This window comes from Somniosus microcephalus, unplaced genomic scaffold (genome assembly GCF_052327205.1).
Source record: "Somniosus microcephalus isolate GS21.2 unplaced genomic scaffold, FLI_Smic_1.0 unresolved_chr4, whole genome shotgun sequence".
Classification (NCBI taxonomy): domain Eukaryota; kingdom Metazoa; phylum Chordata; class Chondrichthyes; order Squaliformes; family Somniosidae; genus Somniosus; species Somniosus microcephalus.
Genome location: NW_028225182.1, coordinates 21,353,519 through 21,365,658, shown reverse-complemented (window position 1 = coordinate 21,365,658; position 12,140 = coordinate 21,353,519). Strand labels below are relative to the sequence as shown.

Below are 12,140 nucleotides of genomic sequence, written 5' to 3'. Positions count from 1 at the left end.
GCCACAGTCTGTTCGCCCTCCTGCCATCTGGGAGACGCTACAGATGCATTCACACCCGTACGAACAGATTTAGGAACAGCTTCTTTCCCAAGGCTGTCATCCTACTGAACTCCACAAATAAACTCTAAAGCCTGCACATCTGCCAATGCACTTTATTATGGTTATGTTTATGTTTATGTATTACAAGCCAAATGTATGTTGAATGTTTAAATGTCTTAATCTAAATGTACACTCTCGGGAGCACTTGTGCACTAACAATGACAATAAAGTTGATTATGATTATGATTATGATTATGATTATGATTATGATTATGATTATGATTATGAGTGTGATTGCTAAATGTCTCATGGGGACAAAACCTATTTGTTCAAGTGTCTGTAAGTAATGTCATTAGGGATGTGATCTAATAGTCCCATAAGGAGTTAACTTATACTATAAGTAACCCGCTGTTTTAACTTTGTTACCTGATGGGTGGAATCTGAATAGTTCCTTACAGCACTGAAAGGAATCATCCTCAAAGAGGAATGCGTTCTTATCAATTTATGAAGATAGAAGCCGTGTATTACCCTATTCTCGCAGCAATTGGAGTACCTGGTAGGTCACTATCAGCACAGATGTTGTAAGTGACGGAAAGTTGCACTATTGTTTTTGTTCGAGCCTGGTAAATACAGTGGCCCAGAAATTGGGTTGGTAGCGCCGGCGCTGAGCGCCTAAAGAGACCTAGAATTGGGGCAAAGCCCTATGTTGGGGCAGACGCTATGAAGATAGCGCCGACTCAGATATTGACTATACATTTAGCGCCTGCGCTAAGTGTTTGCACGCGCCCGCGAGCGCAAGCAGCTCATGACGTCATTTCAGTGTGCAACGCCTTTTAGGAGTGCCTGAGCGCATAATAGGTGGTGCCCGGAGCCTTCGCGCCCAGCGCTATTAGTGACAGTTCGAGGGAGGGCTAACAGGCCCTTCTCGGAGTAGGGGGGCTCTATTTAAAGGGGACAGCTCTACTGCAGAATCTTCTGCCACTTGGCCTGCTCATTGCGATCGCTGCTAGAGAGAGTTGGCGAGCAAATGTGGAGCGGAGTTCTGGGATTTGAGCTTTACAGTACTTAGTACCTTCAACCCTGTCCGAAGCACTTGCAGCACTACACCTAAAAGCCTTTTGACCAACTGGCATCAGAATGGGAGCTTGTTTGGAGGGCGAGGGACCTCATCTGCACTCTGTGCAGCAGTCATGACGACCTGCCTTGCCCTGCGGAGAGACGGTGGCCTAACTTGCCTAGCCCCCCTGCGTTGCTCCATGCCACTTGGTCCGGCAACTGGTTCATCCTCAGAGCCACCCCCCTCCCCTCCAGGGGACTACTATCCCCAGTCTGCAGATGTCTCCGCTCCCCGGATTCTGCAACGGCTGGTCCGGATTCCTCCTGGTCCTCGCCTCCGATGGCACTGGCAGCTTCAGCGCGTTGAGCCCGAGTTGGTGCTGCTTCATCTGAAAGTGGGAGGTGGAAGAGTGGCTTTAGCAAAAGGACAGGTTTGCTGAAAGGCATGCCAGATTGCAGCAAGGCTCTGACATGGCTGCACACTGAGGATGCATGCTGGCGGGGGGACCAAGTGGAAGGCAACAGGTGGAAAAGGTGAGAGTCTTACCCTTGCTGTCGGTAATGGAGTCGGCAGATGCAGTGGTCACTGGACCAGACAGACGTCCTCCAAGTATCTGGTGCACTCTCTCCTCCAGATCCGTGAGAGTGACCACATGTGCAGGTCCGCCACCGGTTCGACGCTGCTCCTTTCTAATCTGTGCCATCTTGGACTGCAGGGGAAAGAAGGGGAGGTTCTGTTACATGAGGCCTTGACACCTCATCGCATGCCCCCCATGGTGCAAGAGCCCTTACATGAGGCCATGAGACCTCATCGCATGCCCCCCATGGTGCAAGAGCCCTTACATGAGGCCTTGAGACCTCATCGCATGCCCCCCATGGTGCAAGAGCCCTTACATGAGGCCTTGAGACCTCATCGCATGCCCCCCATGGTGCAAGAGCCCTTACATGAGGCCTTGAGACATCTGTCCATGTGTGTGCCCAGAAAGGTCCATGGGTGCATACTGACAGATGGCCATGGGCGCATCATTGCAGCAGGGTGCCCGAAGTCAGCTGCAGATGGAGGGAAGCACAAGTTTGGTAAACCATCACTCACCCTAATGATCCGTGTGAGGTCGTTGAATTTCTTCCTGCACTGAACAGGGGTCCTGGTCGCCATGCTGCTGGAATTCACCCTCACAGCAACCTCCCTCCAAGATCATCGCTAAGCCTTCTGATTTGGCCTCTTGCCATTATCCGGATACAGGACCTCTCGACGGTCTTCAACTGCAGCCACCAAGTGGTCCAGAGCCTCAGCGCTGAAGCGCTCTGCTTTCTGCCTAACCTTCTCCATAATGCACAAGTTTCTAACGCCAGACAAGGGCGAGCGCCGAATCTGAGGCCTACAGGGCATTGGGTGTTGAAGCTCAGTCTGACTGACTCGTCCCTTTAAGAGCCGGCCGGCGCCCGTAGGTCTCGTGCTTTCCCGTAATTGAGTTCACCTGCGCTGCGCCCGTCCGTGTCGATATTGAGTAGCGCCTGACCTTTTGCACCTTAAGAGCACCGTGCAATGGCTGATTTAGCGCCTCAATCCCCTTTGGGGGCGATGCAACCCAATATCGCGCCAGGCGGCGATAAGTTTCGTCTGGCTAAGGGGGAGAAATTCGGTTGTTAGCACCACCGCTTAGCGCCTAAAGAGGCCGAGAAGTGGGGTGCTAGCCAATTTCTGGGTGGGCACAAGGCGCCTAGCGCCTCGCCCCATATCGAGCATGCATTTAGCGCCGGCGCTAAATCTTAGTGCCCGCTCATGGGCGCAGGCTGATTATGATGTCATTTGAGTGTGCAACGCCTTTTGGGCGCCCGAGACCGGAAATTCGGTGGCGCCCCCCTCTGTAGCGCCTGGCGCTAATAGTGACAGCTTACCTGGACCTTACCAAGTCGCTCTCGGGCTGGAGGAGCGTTATTTAAAGGGGACTGGTGTGGTTTAAAAGCCGCAGCCATTTTTGGGGCACAACTTCCTCGAGAGCTACAAAGAGTTGCTGAGCTGCACACTGAGAGCCATTTGACCACTGAGCCAGCACAGGCAGACGATCTTCAGCCTCCTGACCATCACCTTGCTTTTGGTGAGCCTTGACAATGGGGAACCTTCCTTTGGGCACTTATTATGGGGGCTGCATTGGAGGGGAACGTCCTGCTGCTGAATCATCTGGAAAGGGCACTGAGACGCTGGGAGAGGGGGGCGGGCATGGCCAGATGGAGGAGGGCCAACAGACGTCGCCACAGCAGACCTTACGCTGGCAGGATTTTCCGACAGCAGTTTTCCGACATGAACATGCCGGAGGAGCAGTGTGTCAGAAGGCTGCGATTTAGAAAGGAGGTGGCGACTGAGCTGTGCCAGCTGCTTCAGCCAGATCTGTAGCCTCAGATGAGGTGCAGGACATCTCTGTCGGTGGCTGAGAAGATGCCTGCTGGCCTGAACTTCTACGCGAGCAGCTCTGCTCAGGCTGCGCGTCAGAGGCTGATCAGAAGTAGCTTCTAGGCCCCTCTCACGGAATGTTTGCTGCCATTCCAAGAACAGGAATGGAACTGGTCTGAAACCCCCAAGCCTGTGAAGGGCAAGATGCATGTAAATAGCAGGCATGGCCATTGTAAATGAAGAAAGTGTGTCATGAGAAAGCTAGGGCAACAGAAAGCAAAACTAATACACTGACAGATAACTGCCTCTCGCACCCGGGAGACTGTCACATTCCGACCATCTTCCTTGGCCTTGATTCCACTGTGCCAACCAAAGCATCCAATGCCCCATCAGTGAGTTGTTCCGCCATCCGCCTCACCCTTTCCATGTCTTGCTAGGCTGGTGCGCCACAGTTAGGCTCCCACCGCTTTGAAGGCCTACAAGGCAGTGAGTGTGTCTGGTGATGCCAATTGACCTGCCCCTTTAAGAGCTGGCCGGCACCACTGTGTCTCAGGGAAAGTGATTATTGACAGCACCCTCGCTGCGCCCCGCTGCCGCGAAATTGGGTTGCACCGCCGGGTTAGCGCCTTAAGAGTAACGTGCAGTGCCTGATTTAGCGCCGCAATCAACTTTAGGGGCGCTGCAACCCAATATCGCGCCAGGTGGCACTAAATTGCGCCTGGCGCTTGGCTTTGCGCATCACCAGGACTAGCGCCCCAAATGCGGCTATACCCAATTTCTCCCCCCATGTGTCTTATTGTGGAGAGCGGGGAGTCCAGACTTGGCACTGTGCTTTGGGAGGGGCTTAGCTGGAGAACATGAGTGAGAGTTGGCGGTGATCTGTTCTTACACAGCACGGATTCTGAGATTGGTTTCTGATTCCGAGATTCCGACTGCCCCTTGTTTTACTCGTGCCTTGTGCTGAGCTGTAAACACTGTACTTCATTGTAACTGAAGCACGTTACAGAACTCAATTCCTTGATATATCGTGTGATAATGCATTCACAATGCTCCACTGGTAAGCTAATCTTAATTATTACATATAGATGACGGGCAACAACTCAATACCAGGCTTGTGTTTCCAATGTATTTTCTACAATCAAATTCTCTGGCAAGGTTGTGGATGAAGGATTTTTTTCTGCATTGTGTTAAAAGCCAGATTTAGTTTTGTAACCTGTACTTCCTGATTTAACTGGTCTTGCTTTAAATGTTGGCTAAGTCCTGGCCCGTGGGCTACCCAATCGCAGAACCGACTAAAAGCGAATGTGGCAGCATGGATGCGAAATTGGCTAAGTGACAGGAAACAGAGAGTAGTGGTTGTATTTCTGAATAGAGGAATGTAAACAGTGCTGTTCTTCAGGGGGTGGTTCTAGGACCACTGCTTTTCTGGATATATATTAATGACTTGCATGTGTTTGTACAGGGCACAATTTCAAAATTTGCAGATGATACAAAGCTTGGAAGTATAGTGAACAGCGAGAAGAATATTGATAAACTACAGGAAGAAATATACAGCCTGGTGGAATGGGTGGACACGTGGCAAAATGAAATTTAACACAGAAAAGTGTGAAGTGATACATTTTGCTAGAAAGAATGAAGAGAGCAAATATAAATTAAAGGGTACAATTCTAAAGGGAGCGCATGAACAGAGGTACCTCGGGGTATATGTGCACAAATCATTGAAGGCGGAAGGGCAGGTTGAGAAAGTGGTTAAAATTTATTACGGGATCCTGGGCTTCATGAATAGAGACATAGGCCTATAAATTCGGTGACGCCCCGCCAGCACGTTTGCGCCGGAAATTTAGCGCCCGCCGCCGAGCCAGTTGTGCCCGCCCCAAATTCACTTTCAGCGCCCCAAAGCGGAAGCGGGCGCTGGTACAGGGTGTGCCCGCCCCGCTTGGGGCGCTGAAAGTGAATTTCAGTGCTGCCGGTCCCGCTGCGCCATCCGATGCGGAGCGGCAGGCTGCTGTACCTCAGGCCTCCCCCTTCTCTTAAGGGGGAGGTACCTGCAACGGCCGGAGTCCCGTTGAAAGTGCCGGCAAAAGAGCCCGGCACAACGGCAAAGTGCCGGGCTCCACGGAAACCAGCCGACAATGGGGGGTGGAGGAGGCCGGGGAAGGAGGTGCGGGCAGGCGGCCGCCGAAAAAGCGGCCGGCCGCACCTCCGCTTTAAATAGCGCCTCTAAGGCTGCAGCACGGCCAGGTTTTCAAAACGTTGTTAGCGGCCGCCAGGGAAGAGGCGGCCGCTACTGGAGGTGGGGATCGGCGTGGTTTCGGGCGGTTCCGGGGCGCTGCGCACACCGATGACGTCATCGGTGCCGGCGCAGCGCTACCGGCTTACGCCGATTTAAAGGCCCACCTAATTTCAGCGGCGACGCAACTTCCGGCGCAACCCACTCTTGCGCCCCTAAATGGGCGCAAACCCAAGGGAATTTCTAGGCCATAGAGTACAAAAGCATTGAAATTATGATGAACCTTTATTAAACAGTGGTTCACCCACAACTGCAGTATTGTGTCCAATTCTGGGCACTTTAGGAAGGATGTGAAGGCCTTAGACAATGTGCAGAAAAGATTTACGAGAATGGTTCCAGGGATGAGGGATTTAAGTGACGTGGATAGACTGGAGAAGCTGGGGTTGTTCTCCTTGGAGCAGAGAAGTTTGAGAGGAGATTTGATCGAGGTGTTCAAAATCATGAGGGGTCTGGACAGAGTAGAGAGAGAGAGACTGTTCCCATTGACGGAATGGGCGAGAACCAGAGGACACAGATTTAAGGTGATTGGCAGAAGAACCAAAGGCGACATGAGGAAACACGTTTTTACTCAGCGAGTGGTTAGAATCGGGAATGAAAGGCATGAGAGGGTAGTGGAGGCAGACTCAATCACAGCTTTCAAAAGGAAATTGGATAAGTACCTGAAGGAAAAGAAATGCAGGTACTACAGGGAAAGGGCGGGGGAGTGGGACTGGCTGAAGTGCTCTTGCAGAGATCCGGCATGGGCTCGATGGGCCCAATGGGTTCCTGCCGTGCTGTGATTCTGTGATACTATGAATAAACTTAATTTCAAGGCTCACAAGTGAAGACTCAGCTGTCGGGTGAGGGGTCACGGGGACACCATCACTAGAATTGACACACCAGCAAGAGCTGCCCCTTCGGCAGAGGAGACAAGGGGCAAAATATCTAAATAGACCCATTCACAGCCCGTGTACATCGGCTAACATGATAGGTCAATCCTCAGTCTGGTTAATGATTTTACTGATTCTTTATCTCTCCTTCTCGCAGTGAACTTGACGGCGATTGTGATCCTATCCCGTGGAAAGTGCGGTCTCTCCAAATGCATCACCCACTACCTGGTGGCCATGGTGACAGCGGATCTCATGGTGATTTTCAGTAATGTGATATTACATCAGATCACTGTGCTTTATTGGATGGACTCTTTCCTGCTCTACACTCCTGTGTGCAGATTCATCCTCTACCTGTCTCCCACTGCCATAGACAGCTCTGTTTGGTTAACGGTCGCATTTACCTTTGATCGGTTTGTAGCCATTTGTTGCCCGAAGCTGAAAACAAAATATTGCAGCGAGAAATCTTCAGCTGTGGTTATAGTGACTTTGAGCATGCTGTTCTGTTTAAAGAACATTCCCTGGCCCTTCATGTATAATCCTTATTTTACAGCTGATAACATACCGCGGGGTTGCCTTCTTTCGACACAGTTATATACTCTATCCACATGGATTGAAACATAGAAACATAGAAACATAGAAGATAGGAGCAGGAGTAGGCCATTCGGCCCTTTGAGCCTGCTCCGCCATTCAACGAGATCATGGCTGATCATCCAAACCCTAGCACCCGATCCCTACACCGATAACCATCCCACCCAAGCCCTATCCCCGTAACCCCATGTATTTAATCCCCCCTAACACTAAGGGCCAATTTTTTACCATTGCCAATCAACCTAACCCGCACATCTTTGGACTGTGGGAGGAAACCGGAGCACCCGGAGGAAACCCATGCAAACACGGGGAGAATGTGCAAACTCCACACAGACAGTCACCCGAGGCTGGATTTGAACCCGGGTCCCTGGCGCTGTGAGGCAACAGTGCTAACCACTATGCCACCGTGCTGGTTTTCTCGTTGAATGGCGGAGCAGGCTCGAAGGGCCGAATGGCCTACTCCTGCTCCTATCTTCTATGTTTCAATTTTCTTGGGTTGAACAGCTGTTAACCCCATTGCTTCCATGCTCTTTGATTTTATTGTTTAACGCTCTCACCGTCAGGTGCATTTTAGTGGCCAGTCGGGTCTGAAGGAGCCTCCGGGAGAGCAGCAATGGTAAGAATGACAAGGACCCTGAGATGAGGAACCACAGAAGGTCCATCCTTTTACTTTTATCCATATCCGCCAATTTTATCCTGCTCTGGATGACCATGGTCGCATATTTCGTGTTTTATCGAATTATTGCCGCCTTTAACTACAGATCTTTGCATAACACGTATCAAAATTTCCAACAAGTGGGAATTATGCTTCAGCTCCTGAGTTCCTGCACCAACATGGCCATTTACACAGTGACCCAGAGAAAGTTCAGAGAGGAGCTGCTCAATGCGCTCAAATATCCCTTCACTCTAATTAGTAAATTGGTTAAATAAGGAGAAGCTCGAAGTGAAACCGTAACTGACTCCCCCAATATCACAACTCATCTCCATATCACGATTAACACCGACATTTTCCAAAGGGACGTGGCAACGTGTTCAACAACATCCCCTTTAAATGCATTTGTTGTTAAAATTTAGATCTGAATTAAATTAAACAACACCCAACAGAAAATGAAAAACGGTTCGAGACAGTAACATTATCCAATCATGTTCCAGTATTCAGATCATCGTTAAACACTCCCGCATAGAAACTGGCCCCAAATGGAATCTTCAGCAGGAAGCCCTCGAAATAGCGACTGGTTATTTGTTTCCACTGGACGGGAGTAATAATCGAGCCTTGCCTACTGTATCTGTGAGGTTCAGACTCTATTTTAACTATCTCTGGGACCACTTAAAGTGTTCCTGTAATTCGGCGTCTGTGATATTTGAACAACTGATTGTTCTCTAGTGGCCTGGAATTACTGAAGATGATCACAGTGAAGGAATGATTCCGCTTTCAAATAACATTCCACCGCTGTTTGAAACACCTGTTCATTTTTAATAGAATGAATGGGCTAATGACTCAATTAAATCGCAGATAGAGGAATTTCACAGGACTAGATGAAGTCCCCATCCGCACATATGTTTTCCTTACTTTCAGTGGGAGGACAGAGGCCGTCAGGCAGAAGGGTGTAATAGAGGGGATTGCAGAGAGTAAGGTCGGGTTGGCCAGACACTGCCGCAGAAGGGGGAAGCGATTAATGAGGGAATCCACAGATGGTCAGAGTTGGAGGATCAAACAGAGAGGGAAATGAAGAGAGGAATTTGCAGAGGGAGGACGGGACGTATATGTATAGTGTTGGGGGACATGAACACAATGGAGGTCATTGTGGTTCGAGAAGATGTAGATTGAGTGTGTGGAGGTGAGGAGGCAGGCAGGGAGGTAATTGAAGGGGTGGAGGAGTGGGAGGGTGGAGGTGAGGAGGTGAGCAGGGAGATGATTGAAGGGGTGGAGGAGTGGGAGGGTGGGGGTGAGGAGGTGGCAGGGAGATGATTGAAGGGGTGGAGGAGTGGGAGGGTGGAGGTGAGGAGGCGAGCAGGGAGATGATTGAAGAGGTGGAGGAGTGGGAGGGTGGAGGCGAGGAGGCGAGCAGGGAGGTGATTGAAGAGGTGGAGGAGTGGGAGGGTGGAGGTGAGGAGGCGAGCAGGGAGATGATTGAAGAGGTGGAGGAGTGGGAGGGTGGAGGCGAGGAGGTGAGCAGGGAGGTGATTGAAGAGGTGGAGGAGTGGGAGGGTGGAGGCGAGGAGGTGAGCAGGGAGGTGATTGAAGGGGTGGAGGAGTGGGAGGGTGGAGATGAGGAGGCGAGCAGGGAGGTGATTGAAGAGGTGGAGGAGTGGGAGGGTGGAGGTGAGGAGGTGAGCAGGGAGGTGATTGAAGAGGTGGAGGAGTGGGAGGGTGGAGATGAGGAGGCGAGCAGGGAGGTGATTGAAGAGGTGGAGGAGTGGGAGGGTGGAGGTGAGGAGGTGAGCAGGGAGATGATTGAAGAGGTGGAGGAGTGGGAGGGTGGAGGTGAGGAGGCTGGCAGGGAGATGATTGAAGGGGTGGAGGAGTGGGAGGGTGGAGGTGAGGAGGCGAGCAGGGAGGTGATTGAAGGGGTGGAGGAGTGGGAGGGTGGAGGTGAGGAGGCGAGCAGGGAGATGATTGAAGGGGTGGAGGAGTGGGAGGGTGGAGGTGAGGAGGCGAGCAGGGAGGTGATTGAAGAGGTGGAGGAGTGGGAGGGTGGAGGTGAGGAGGCTGGCAGGGAGATGATTGAAGGGGTGGAGGAGTGGGAGGGTGGAGGTGAGGAGGCGTGCAGGGAGGTGATTGAAGAGGTGGAGGAGTGGGAGGGTGGAGGTGAGGAGGCGAGCAGGGAGGTGATTGAAGGGGTGGAGGAGTGGGAGGGTGGAGGTGAGGAGGCGAGCAGGGAGGTGATTGAAGGGGTGGAGGAGTGGGAGGGTGGAGGTGAGGAGGCGAGCAGGGAGATGATTGAAGAGGTGGAGGAGTGGGAGGGTGGAGGTGAGGAGGCTGGCAGGGAGATGATTGAAGGGGTGGAGGAGTGGGAGGGTGGAGGTGAGGAGGCGAGCAGGGAGGTGATTGAAGGGGTGGAGGAGTGGGAGGGTGGAGGTGAGGAGGCTGGCAGGGAGATGATTGAAGGGGTGGAGGAGTGGGAGGGTGGAGGTGAGGAGGCGAGCAGGGAGGTGATTGAAGGGGTGGAGGAGTGGGAGGGTGGAGGTGAGGAGGCGAGCAGGGAGGTGATTGAAGGGGTGGAGGAGTGGGAGGGTGGAGGTGAGGAGGTGAGCAGGGAGGTGATTGAAGAGGTGGAGGAGTGGGAGGGTGGAGGTGAGGAGGCGAGCAGGGAGATGATTGAAGAGGTGGAGGAGTGGGAGGGTGGAGGTGAGGAGGCTGGCAGGGAGATGATTGAAGGGGTGGAGGAGTGGGAGGGTGGAGGTGAGGAGGTGAGCAGGGAGGTGATTGAAGAGTTGGAGGAGTGGGAGGGTGGAGGTGAGGAGGCGAGCAGGGAGGTGATTGAAGGGGTGGAGGAGTGGGAGGGTGGAGGTGAGGAGGTGAGCAGGGAGGTGATTGAAGGGGTGGAGGAGTGGGAGGGTGGAGGTGAGGAGGTGAGGAGGTGAGCAGGGAGGTGATTGAAGAGGTGGAGGAGTGGGAGGGTGGAGGTGAGGAGGCGAGCAGGGAGATGATTGAAGAGGTGGAGGAGTGGGAGGGTGGAGGTGAGGAGGCTGGCAGCGAGATGATTGAAGGGGTGGAGGAGTGGGAGGGTGGAGGTGAGGAGGTGGCAGGGAGATGATTGAAGAGGTGGAGGAGTGGGAGGGTGGAGGTGAGGAGGCGAGCAGGGAGGTGATTGAAGGGGTGGAGGAGTGGGAGGGTGGAGGTGAGGAGGTGAGCAGGGAGGTGATTGAAGGGGTGGAGGAGTGGGAGGGTGGAGGTGAGGAGGTGAGCAGGGAGGAGATTGAAGAGGTGGAGGAGTGGGAGGGTGGAGGTGAGGAGGCGAGCAGGGAGGTGATTGAAGGGGTGGAGGAGTGGGAGGGTGGAGGTGAGGGGGCGAGCAGGGAGGTGATTGAAGGGGTGGAGGAGTGGGAGGGTGGAGGTGAGGAGGTGAGCAGGGAGGTGATTGAAGGGGTGGAGGAGTGGGAGGGTGGAGGTGAGGAGGCTGGCAGGGAGATGATTGAAGGGGTGGAGGAGTGGGAGGGTGGAGGTGAGGAGGCTGGCAGGGAGATGATTGAAGGGGTGGAGGAGTGGGAGGGTGGAGGTGAGGAGGTGAGCAGGGAGGTGATTGAAGGGGTGGAGGAGTGGGAGGGTGGAGGTGAGGAGGCGAGCAGGGAGGTGATTGAAGGGGTTGAGGAGTGGGAGGGTGGAGGTGAGGAGGCGGCAGGGAGGTGATTGAAGGGGTCGAGGAGTGGGAGGGTGGAGGTGAGGAGGCTGGCAGGGAGATGATTGAAGGGGTGGAGGAGTGGGAGGGTGGAGGTGAGGAGGCGGGCAGGGAGGTGATTGAAGGGGTGGAGGAGTGGGAGGGTGGAGGTGAGGAGGCGAGCAGGGAGATGATTGAAGGGGTGGAGGAGTGGGAGGGTGGAGGTGAGGAGGCGAGCAGGGAGGTGATTGAAGAGGTGGAGGAGTGGGAGGGTGGAGATGAGGAGGCGAGCAGGGAGGTGATTGAAGAGGTGGAGGAGTGGGAGGGTGGAGGTGAGGAGGCGAGCAGGGAGATGATTGAAGGGGTGGAGGAGTGGGAGGGTGGAGGTGAGGAGGTGAGCAGGGAGGTGATTGAAGAGGTGGAGGAGTGGGAGGGTGGAGGTGAGGAGGCGAGCAGGGAGATGATTGAAGGGGTGGAGGAGTGGGAGGGTGGAGGTGAGGAGGCGAGCAGGGAGGTGATTGAAGAGGTGGAGGAGTGGGAGGGTGGAGATGAGGAGGCGAGCAGGGAGGTGATTGAAGAGGTGGAGG

At 53.5% G+C, this 12,140-nt stretch overlaps 1 pseudogene; it reads left to right on the top strand.

Moving 5' to 3' along the window:
- Nucleotides 1-525: 525 nt before the first annotated feature.
- On the top strand, nt 526-8,164 carry LOC147090028 (putative G protein-coupled receptor 139; annotated as a pseudogene).
- The last annotated feature ends 3,976 nt before the right edge of the window (nt 8,165-12,140 follow it).